At 48.2% G+C, this 11,269-nt stretch overlaps 2 non-coding genes across 2 annotated transcripts; both read right to left on the bottom strand.

Annotated features, from left to right (window-relative positions):
• Positions 1-5,593: 5,593 nt before the first annotated feature.
• Positions 5,594-5,667, bottom strand: Trnan-guu. The gene has a single exon. It is a non-coding gene; the product is annotated as a tRNA-Asn (tRNA).
• A 1,046-nt stretch (positions 5,668-6,713) lies between these two features.
• Positions 6,714-6,877, bottom strand: LOC121438122. Its single transcript, XR_005973064.1, has one exon. It is a non-coding gene; the product is annotated as a U1 spliceosomal RNA (small nuclear RNA).
• Positions 6,878-11,269: the final 4,392 nt, after the last annotated feature.

The following is an 11,269-nucleotide window of genomic DNA, read 5'->3' as shown; positions in this document are numbered from 1 at the left end:
GCCTCCAACCGGCACCCACGGGTGACATCACACCCATCCTCTTTTCCCGTTTGCTTAGTGAATTTTTTTGCTTGCGGAGAGCTGGATGGAGTGTTGCAGGATCAGAGACAAATCATCTTGAATTATCTCCAATTCCCAAATAGTCGATGGCTGCTCACCGCCGTGACCTAACAGCCTTATAGCTGGTTTCCGTGTGTAGCGACAAACCCCTATCTTCAATCAACACGAAGTCAGAGAAGCCAGGCAGCAAGGGTAGCCAGCCCTGCAGCTGAGGTCTCCAGCTTCGCTGGAACCTGCCCACCTCATGTCTCCACCACTGCATTTTACAAGGCTCTTGATGTATGGATTTCTCTGTTCTCTTCTACAGAAACACCATGAGACTGACACTAAGTCTGGACATGGAATTTGGGGTGACCCCAGTCTGTGTTCCTGGTCCAGGGGATCCACTCTGCCCTCTCTCGGTCTCCTGCATGTGTGTCGTGCACACACATACAATCAGGCACAAACACACATACATAAAATAAATAAGCACTCCCTTTTCTGCGTTGTGTTTGTGGGGGAGGGACAGGTGCGTATGTGCCATGACTCGCATGTGGAGGCCAGCAGACAGTTTGCAGCAGTCGGATCTCTTTCTGCCATGCTTGCTCCGTGGATCAAGCTCTTGGATGGTCAGACCTGATGGCAAGTGTCCTCGCCCTTGTCTATAAGCCATCTATCTGTCCCTTTAAAACCTCTCCCTCTCTGTCCTTCTCTGCCTCTCTGCACTCCCCCTCAAGCCACCACCAACACCACTCCAGACAGGGTCTATCTACATAGTGATGCAATAAGAGCTTGGTACCACCCTGTCTGACCCCCTTAAAACCTCTTTAGCCCACGTGCAGACATAACACAGCATTTTAAGGATTACAGATGATCATACTGTTTATCATGACGTCATACATGCACTTTCTCTTCTACAATGTTTTTGGAACAAGAATTTATCTGTAGCTTCAGGTGCAAAGAAGGATAGAATGATTCAGCTGAAATACTCATCCAATGATGAACATACACATCACAAAGGTAAAATTACCGGCCGCAAGAACGGATCACAAGACATACAAGTGAATCCACTTTAAGAGTTTATTAGAGGGGGCTGGAGAGATGGCTCAGAGGTTAAGAGCACTGGCTGCTCTTCCAGAACTCTTCCTGAGTTCAATTCCCAGCAACCACTTGGTGGCTCACAACCATCTGTAATGAGGTCCGGTGCCCTCTTCTGGCTTGCAGGCATACACACAGAATATTGTATACATAATAAATAAACAAATATTTTTTTAAAAAAAGAGTTTATTAGAGAGAGAGAGAGAGAGAGAGAGAGAGAGAGAGAGAGAGACGCGTGCGCGCAGGCCTGGGGAGAGCTGATGCTGAGAAGAAAACGTGCGTGGAGTGGGCGGTTCCAGTGGTTAGACACTGACACTGCCTGGCGCGTGCGCATAGGGTCATAGCGTTTGTTGCTGTAGCTTTGACAGGAGCAGATGAAGATCACACAGGGCTTGAGGGTCCTGGGTGGCTATGTAAGTTGCCAGAATGTTGGATGATGCATGCGTGGCCGTGGATCCCGGAAGTGCCTACTCTTGGGGTGGCTCGACATTTGCCATAACGCTAAGTGACGGAAATGCTGACATTTCACCCTTTTGTTTATTATAAAGATTCGGGGGTTAAGGGTAGCAGATGGGTGGGAATGAGGCGTCGCGTCTCTCAAGACTGCTTCCTGTTGGTTTGTGTGCATTGGGAAGTTGGGGTGCTTGGCCACATCCTGGGGGTAGCTGGTTACTTCAGTGTTTTCCAGGCTTTGTGGAACTGGCTGGCTGGCAGCTTGACCCTGACAAGATGCTGGCAATGCGGAAGATTACGTTTAGATCCTGGGGATAAAATCTGAGATCCTGGTGATCAGGGGAGGAAGGTTCCAAGATGGAAGGGGGTCCCCAGAGTCCCCAAGATAGAGGAGGGAGTTTCCCAGGAGTCCCAAGATCAAGGAAGGAAATGATACTTATTCTGGGCAAGTCTGGTCTGTTCATTTGGGTCCAATTTGGCTCTCTGGAGTTCGTGGGAATGTTTGCATTTTTAAAAAGAGATAAATTTCAGACACATTAAGAAGCTTGTGGTAATGATTCTATAGCATTGGAATTAGTTTATTAGGATTTTATTGGTTAGTGTTAAGATTGTGGACAGTTATATAGTGAGGGGGGAGAAAGGGGAGTTATATTTAGTTAAGCCCACAAACATACAAGTCTTGATATTTGACAGGTCTCACCTCTCATTGCTATCCATGCTATTAATATTTGGTACATTAAAAAAAGCAATTTTGTTAAAAGAAAATTTAAAACTACTGTATTGGGAGCTAGAGACGTGGCTCAGCTGTTCGGAGCAGTTGCTGTCTGCAGGGACCCAGCTATATTCTCCAGCATCCACACACTGTCCCGCAAAAGGCCACGACTCCAGTTCCAAGAAATCCAGACCCCTCTTCTGGCCTCTGCAGGCACTTGGCATATACTCGGTATGCTACACACCTCAGGCAAAACACTTGTACACGTAAAACAGAAATCACATAGCCCACAGGGTGTGCCCGGCCTTAATCCCAGCACTCAGAAGCAGAGGCAAGTAGATTTGTGTGATTTCGAGGCCAGCCTGGTCTGTAGAGTGAGCTCCACGCTAGCCAGGGCTACAAAGTGAGATGCTGTCTCTAAAGCCAAAACAAGTCCTCTGTAAACAAAACAACAACCTAGCTATGTGATTTTTGTCTCTAATGTGACTTTCTCTTTATTCCCCAAACAAAGATTTGGTAATTCACACAATCACGTGGAAAGGTTACTAACTTCAGTACTTGGGAGAGACAGGATCGCCCATTCAGTCAGAGGATTTGTTAGAGGTAAGAACCAGGGGCTGTCTGCTCTGCTTCTTTGATCTTTCAGCATTTACTTCCATATCTGACTTGGGTTTTTATTTATTAAAACCAATTAGAATTTTGCTGTGTGTGTCATGTATATGTGTGCCCGTGGAGGCTGTGTGTCGTGTACGTGTGTGCCCGTGGAGGCTGTGTGTCATGTACATGTGTGCCCGTGGAGCCTGTGTGTCGTGTACGTGTGTGCCAGTGGAGGCTGTGTGTCGTGTACGTGTGTGCCTGTGGAGGCTGTGTGTCATGTACGTGTGAGCCGGTGGAGGCTGTGTGTCATGTGCATGTGTACCCGTGGAGGCTGTGTGTCGTGTACGTGTGTGCCTGTGGAGGCTGTGTGTCGTGTACATGTGTGCCCGTGGAGGCTGTGTATCATGTGCATGTGTGTCTGTGGAGGCTGTGTGTCATGTGCATGTGTGCCCGTGGACGCTGTGTGTTGTGTACGTGTGTGCCCGTGGAGGCTGTGTGTTGTGTACGTGTGTTCCCGTGGAGGCTGTGTGTCGTGTACGTGTGTGCCCGTGGAGGCTGTGTGCTGTGTACGTGTGTGCCCATGGAGGCTGTGTGTCATGTACGTGTGAGCCGGTGGAGGCTGTGTGTCATGTGCATGTGTACCCGTGGAGGCTGTGTGTCGTGTACGTGTGTGCCTGTGGAGGCTGTGTGTCGTGTACGTGTGTGCCTGTGGAGGGTGTGTCGTGTACTGAGCATGTAACTTAAACATGATCAGTTTTTATGACGTCCTGATTCTGCAGTGTGGGATCGAAGTAGGAGTGCTTCCCCTCCACAAGTCAGTACCCTGTGCTGCATCCCGGCCACTGCCGAAGGGAAAGTTTTTGTGTTTGGCAGGTTTGATCCTCACCACAGGTTGTGCCTTATTATTGAGAGCTAAGGAGAGACAGACTCCAATAGACTCTGGGGCCCGAAAAAGTGAGCGTATTTTCACCTTGAGCAAAGGTCAGAGAGTTGGAACTTAGCTCTTTTCCTTCAAGGTGACCGTCTGATTCTACCTCAGATAAAGATCCCATCTAGATTTAGAGCCTAGAGTTCTGCTCTCTCAAGGTTATTGTCCGCAGGTGTGGCTAATATGCAGACCTTGTCTTTCATGAATAGAGAAATAGATGTGTTTCTATCCCAAACGAAAGTCTAAGGATCTGACTAAGGTCCTACCCTAAGGAGATAACAATGGATTCCACCCAGGGAGTGGTTTGCCTACAGAATATTTTGGTCTAGGGTGTGAGCTGAGCCTTCTTTGTCTTGTTCTAGCGTCAGAATGTTTACCTAAGAATGTAGCCCACGACCTTCAATTGGTGTGTTCTTTTTCTTGTTTCACAGTCTCTCATGAGTTCCTGGGGCGGGGTGGTCATGTTATCCCAGAATTGAGTGAGAGTCTCCCCGACCCAGAGGTCTTTCATTTGCTCAAAGATGATGTTTACTATGCCCTGGGTCTTATGGTGATTGACAGTGAAGGCGATTTTGTGAGTTCACCTGAGACTGTGTGATTGACAGAGAAGACTGCAAGCAGCAAACCATAATGATAATGTTTGAGTTCCTCGGTCAACTGGGCTTGAACAAGGGAGACTGGAGTCTGTGGCAAGACATTAAATTAGCGTGGCGTGGGGTGCAGGGGGTAAGAGAGCAGTATGCTGGGATGGGCAAGAGAGACAATAGTGCCATGACTCGGATTCGAACCCAGATTGCTGCAGCCACAACACAGAGTACTATAAGACCGTGGCTCAGTCCAGATGTGCATCTGTTCCCTTCTGGCATCGGTGCTGGGGCGGAGGTCAGCACTGAGCGCAGGCCAGCCTGAGCTGGTTTTCGAGACTTCTGACCGGCCTGTCCTGCAGAAGTGATTTCTCCAACGCAGCTGAGTTGGGAGCTTGGGAGCGGCGCCCGCACGAGTGAACGCATCTGTGCCTCAGTTGGGTGGTGAGGGCCGTCGCTAACTGTGAAGTCGGTGGGTCGATGCCACTCTTGCAGGTGTACTATTTTCCCCAAGTACCTGATAGCCCTCCATCGCCCTCCTCTCCACGGTGACTGGGGTACCTGGGTAGGGGGCGAACTGTCCTGGGGTCCTTCCGAAGAGCTGGGGAGCAAACCAGCGGTCCAGAGCCTTCCTAGACGCTGCCCGCCTAAAGAGGCCAAAACCATCACCGCCAGTTCCCGGATTCCTGTACCAAACACCGCCGGGCCTGCCGTTTCTGTGGTTTATTTTGGTGTTTCCATACCACATGGTTTTCGAAATCGGTTCTAAGGTTTGTGATTAGGAATTACGATGAGCTCGCCCTTGTCGTACGCAAATCTTTAGCCGGTGGTGTACTTTATCTGTTTTATTAAAATCTGGTCCGTTTCCTGTGCTTTGGTGACTTGTTTTCCATAATTTTCCTTTATTAAGAAAGGGTTCCCATTCTACCCATCCCCAAGTCAACTAAAGACAGCAGGTGGGGGTTGTCCATAGGTGTCACCCTTCCCGCCCAAAATAAAAATTAGTTGTTTTCCCTGCCAGCGGGCCAGGCCGTAAAAAACGAACGACAGGCACTTTAGTAAGGGATTTTCGGCGGCTTGCTGAGAAAGCGGTAGAAGCGTGCACTTTCAAACTAACAATCAACATGCTCGCACACGAGGGACTGACCTGTGTATTTAGACTGTTTAAAATCTGAGAGCCATCGTCCCTGGGTGGGCTCGAACCACCAACCTTTCGGTTAACAGCCGAACGCGCTAACCGATTGCGCCACAGAGACTATGCACAAGCAAATGCCCTGTCTCCTTAGTGAGTCCGGCGACACCGCAGCGGCCACACCTGGGAAGCCCGCCCGCCCGCAGCCGAGCAACCTGAGCTGGAAGATTCAAAGCCAACAGCCCGGACGCCCGGACGCCCCGCTTCCCGACCTCGCGCGTACGTTAAGACCCCGCCGCCACCCGGGGGTCGGGGAAGGAGCCCAAGTGTGCTTTAGGGTCCGGTCCTTTGCAGACCCCGAGCACGGACGTGAGAGGGGCTGGTGTGTGCTGGAACCTCGGCGGGGCCTGCGTGGGAAAGGCGGCGAGTGTGGTGCCCTTGCTCAGAAAGTCCGGACGGAAGAGGTGGACGAACTTGACCCGGAGTGGAGAGGGACCGGCGAGGCGAGGGTTGGTTGGGGGTGTACGTGTGGCTACGCACCGCGGGCATCAGAGGATCCGGAGCCCGGTGGAACCCCAAGGCATATCCGAGAGAATGGTGACTAGTAAGCGACTGGAGCGTGTTGGGAAGACGATATTCCACTAGGATGAGGGGTGTGTGTGTGTGACAATAAAAACACCTGAGGAGGGACAGAGACAGAGAGAGAGAGAGAGAGAGAGAGAGAGAGAGAGAGAGAGAAAGAGAAAGAGAGAGAGAGAGAATTGCTTCCTAACAACGGTATCAATTAGGGGTAATTTAAAACACTCTTTGAGAGGGATGGGCTGTTCCCGAGTGAGTCAGGGTCTGGTACATGTTAAGCACAGGAACTAAGGGGAAAAAAAAGGTAGAGTGGAGTACCAACCTAGATTTTGACAGTTGCCAAAAAGTACTCAGGCTTTCAGGTAAAAAAAAACTCATAATTTCAAAGCTTTCGACGTTTTCTCATTAACATAGTACCTGATTTCCTAAGGATAACTTCTATAAAGCCAATACCAATTTTCTTATCAAATAGGAAAAAACAGGTGCATGCGTAGAGGAAAATAAAAATCCGGTAGTACATATTTGCCACGTCTATTTCAGTTAGCTAGAGGCACAAACGCTACTTATATACCCTTTTCTTTACGACAGTATCAGGGGAGAGCGCGAACGCAGTCCCCCACTAACAGAAATTATACAGTCGAGTTTCCCGCTTTTGGGGAAATCGCAGGGGTCAACACACCCCAAGTGCAATGGGTGAGCCTCGCCCTGGGAAAACCACCTACATGATCATGGTATCTCCCCTGCCAGGTAAGTATGCCTTGCTGTCCTGCAGCCCAGACTCAGCCCCACCGGTCCTGCGCTCTGAACATATGGTCCTTTCGCCGTGCATACTTCAGGACTTGCCCGGACGCGCACCCCATTCCTGGGCACCGCTGCTACTCGTGAACCCGCGGTGACTTCCACGCCGCGCTGGAAATCCCTCGCGTTTCCGCAGAGTTTGAGGATGTGACAGTCCCTGCGCGCTCCTCATCTGCATAGACCCTGCCTCCAACCTGCACCCAGGGGTGACATCACACTCCTCCCCTTTGCCCCGTTGGCTTGGTGAACTTTCTTGCTAGCGGAGAGCTGGATGGAGTGTTGCAGGATCAGAGACAAATCACCTAGAATTATCTCCAATCCCAAATAGCCGATGGTTGCTCGCCGCTATGGCCTCACAGCCTGTCGCTGGTTTTGGTGTGTACCAGCAGACCTCTATCTTCCACCAACACGAAGTACATGAGATCATTCGACCCCTGTAGAGAGAAAATTCTCTAAGTTGCTGGGCAGGTTTTACAAATCTCATTCACCTGTGATAAGTGGTTGCTGAGTTACAACACAGCAAAAATAGCTCCATAGGCCATTCTGAGAAATCTTGTACAACCAGGGCAATTCTTAAACTAAAATAAATAGCCACAGGTACCAGACCTATGTACCTTAAGATGGAGCCAGTGCTGTGCCCCAAGGCACAGAGACGGAAGCTACTTGAACAGCAGATCTGTTTTCTTTACATGTGTTAGACGAGTTAAATTCCTCACCTGGGTTCTGGCATGACCCCCATGTTTGCCAAAGGAGTCAGTGAATCTCTCTAAGTAAAGCAGGAGATAAAACATTTGCTTTTGGGAAAACATGTAGTTATACTTTCTCATCAGGCTCAGCAGCCCTCAAGTAACTACATGAAGACTTATTAACACTTATAAAAAGCCTGGCTATTAGCTTAGACTTGTCCCACTAACTCTTATAACTTAAATTAACCTGTCTCTTTTCTTTTTTCTTTCTTTCTTTTTTTTTTTTTTCTTTCGAGATAGGGTTTCTCTGTCGTTTACGAGGCTATCCTGGAACTAGCTCTCGTAGACCAGGCTGGTCTCGAACTCACAGAGATCAGCCTGCCTCTGCCTCTGGAGTGCTGGGATTCCTGTTTCTTTTAGTCTGCATTCTTCCACGTGGCTTGGTTACCTCTGATCTGTACCTTATGTCTGACTTTTTACGAGTCTTTGGTGAAATCCAGTTGCCTTGATTCCTCTTCCTCTCTCTCCCGGGAAATCCTCCTATCCTCTCCTGTCTAGCTATTGGCCATTCAACTCTCTCTTTCTTTTGTTTGGTTGATTGTTTTGTTTGTTTGTTTTCCGACAAGGTTTCTCTGTGTAGCTTTGGAGCCTGTTCTGTGCTAGGATTAAAAGCACGCTTCACCGCTGCCTGACTGGCCATTCAGCTCTTTCTTACACCGACCACAGCAATACACCTTCACACAGTGTACAGATATCCCACAACAGAAACATGGACTTGTAAAGTCTGTCATAGTGGGGTTGTAACCTTAGAGGTGGTTAAAAAGCATGAGGTTGTAAAACCTGTCACAATGATGATTAAGGAATGATACCAAGTGTGTCCTAGTCTTAAGGTTATAAACATACCGCCTATTCCAGTTGGCTGATCGTTCGCTAAACTCTTCTGTAAACAGGCAGTTCTGCTTTTGTGATGTTGTGGATATTCTGTCCGTCCTGATTGGCTGACCTATGGTTGACCCCTGCATCTCTGTATTCCCCGATCAATTGTGTGTGTATCCCAATATTGCTGCCACTCCCCCCCCTCTTCCAGTGGGGAGTTCCTAGGCCCGGTGCAATAATAAAGATTTTTACTTTGCAGCTCTACTGCTTCTAAGAGTTCTTTGATCTAAAATCGGGGACACAAGAGTTTATTGCAAAAATGTATTTAACTTGACAAGTATGGTGACCCACGTTGTAATCCCAGCGCTCAGGAGACAGAGGCAGGTGGATCAATGAGTTGAGGCCAGCCTGGTCAACCGAACAAGTTCCAGGATAATGGGGATCACACAGAGAAACCCTGCCTTGGAAAACATTAACAAACAAACAAAACCAAACATTTGCCACATATTGGGGTCACCATATTTACAAAAATAGAAAAAAAAGAATCGCATGTAAATGAAAACTATAAAGTGTCCTTCATTTATCTGCTGCTTCCAGTGACCTGTCTGCATGTGCCCATCGGTGTCCTCCAAAACCAGGTGTCCAGACGCAGGCCCTAAGTTCAGCTTGCTGAGTCTAGCTTATGCCTCCTCCTTGTATCTCAGCTCGCACCACTCACTTTCCTCACTGAAGTGACAAGGACCCGGCAGAGCACCCTAAGGGAAGAGAGGTTTCCTCTTGTTTGTTTCAGAGACTGCAGAGCATTGCAGGGGAGAAGGCAGGGCAGCTACAGTGGCTCAGTCCTTGCACTGTGCGTATCCACATCTTGGTGGGCGGAGAAAGACAAGCTCTCTGGATAGCCCCTTAACAGGGGAACATGTGCTCCATCCCGAGAGCCTGGAGCGGATATTTTATATTCACGCCGGAACATTCTGCTCCTCCTCCATCAGAGCCATTTCATATTGCAAAGGGCATTCAATTCACCTTCAAGAGTCCCGTAGTCTCAACAGTTCTAGCACCGTACAGCAGCTCAGTCACTTTTGAGACTCAAGACAATTCTTAACTATTGTTGGGCCCATAGGGGTAGTGCAAAGATGGGGACAGACCACCAAAGTCTAGTAAGCCAGAAGCAGACTTTATTCCAGGAAAAAAATTAAAAATTAAAAAAAAAATCTCCATGGGGCACAAAAGCTTACCAGCTAGCTGAGGCCACAGCCAGAGATGGCTGTGGTCATGGGCTGTTTCCGGGCTCCCCTTTTCATAACAAGAAGCAACAAGAAATTTTTACAATTGCGAGGTAAAACTCAGATACAAATTGCCCTTTTTTACTATTTCCATGGGCAGGGATTTTAGTTACAGGAGCGTTTGTCTTTAAGTTGTCGTTCTCCCTGGTGCTCCCCAACAGTGTCCACTGAAGTACTGCCCTCCTCCGATGCTGCCAGTTTTACAGAGCAGGGACAGTGTAAAACCGAAAAGTCACATACACCCCATCCTTTCAAGGCTAACTCGGCTCACATCAATTGTTGGTCATGAGTGGCTGGGGTTATCTAAAAGCTGACCCTTGGTTTGCAGAGGGCCGCTTCAGCCTTGCAGACAGAGCTATGGGTTGTAAAGCAAAGTACCCCACTGTTAACAATTAATCCTTAAGCTGTTAAAAAAGCTGCTAACATTCTTCTGGGCTTACAACTTTATACTTCTGTATTTCTACATTTTTACTTGTGGGACCTATATTTCTTTATTCTTTTTTTTTTTTTTTTTTTTTTTTTTTGGTTTTTGAGACAGGGTTTCTCTGTGGTTTTGGAGCCTGTCCTGGAACTAGCTCTTGTAGACCAGGCTGGTCTCGAACTCACAGAGATCCGCCTGCCTCTGCCTCCCAAGTGCTGGGATTAAAGGTGTGTGCCACCACTGCCCGGCTATTTCTTTATTCTTATTCTTGGATTCTTCACTATGAAATCAAAATCTCAAGTTACACACTTTCAATATACAATGGCAGACCATAAACATCCCCATTCCAAAAGGGTGAAATGAGTATAATTGACTGGACAGAGAAACTACCCAATTGGACTACTCTGTGGGTAGAAAAGATCTATTGGGGATCACCCTACCAAGGCCTACTGGGGAGGGGGGACAGAGAGAGGAGCAAAAAGGCAGAAAAGCAAGCAGATTTATATGACAGCAGGGTTGGAATCTGAGCTACTACAGGCTGCTGGATTGATCCGGAGCTTTGTGCCTGTCCTTGCTGGAGGTAGGCCTACAAGCCTGGCATCTCCAACATCTTCGGCTCTCCATTCCAACTTAGGATTCACCAATACAGCATTATATATTGGTCTGTAAGTGTGTTCCATGTTGTGAATGTTTTACTCTTGGGGGACCTGCCACCCAGCTCCTAAATAAATCACACATACACAGGCTTATTCTGAGTTATGAATGCCGGCCTTAGCTTGACTTTTTTCTTAAATTATTCTGACTACCTTTTGCCTCTGTGCTATTTCCTTTTCTTCTGTATATCTTACTTCCACTCTTACTCCATGGCTGGCTGGCCGTATAGCTGGCCTGATGTCCTCCTTCCCTTGTTCTCTCATTGCTCCTTTCCTTCCAGATTTCTCCTTCTATTTATTCTCTCTGCCTACCAGCCCTGCCGATCCTTGCTTCTGCCTCACTATTGGCCGTTCATCTCTAGAGAGCTTGTTTGGAGGTTCTAGCAGGGGAGCGCAGCTACTCATATACCCTTGATTGAAGACCCGTCCT

Source organism: Microtus oregoni, unplaced genomic scaffold (genome assembly GCF_018167655.1).
Source record: "Microtus oregoni isolate MIOR12 unplaced genomic scaffold, Mior012 000054F_ref0000373, whole genome shotgun sequence".
In the NCBI taxonomy this organism is placed as follows: Eukaryota; Metazoa; Chordata; class Mammalia; order Rodentia; family Cricetidae; genus Microtus; species Microtus oregoni.
This window is presented reverse-complemented; position numbering and strand designations above follow the sequence as displayed.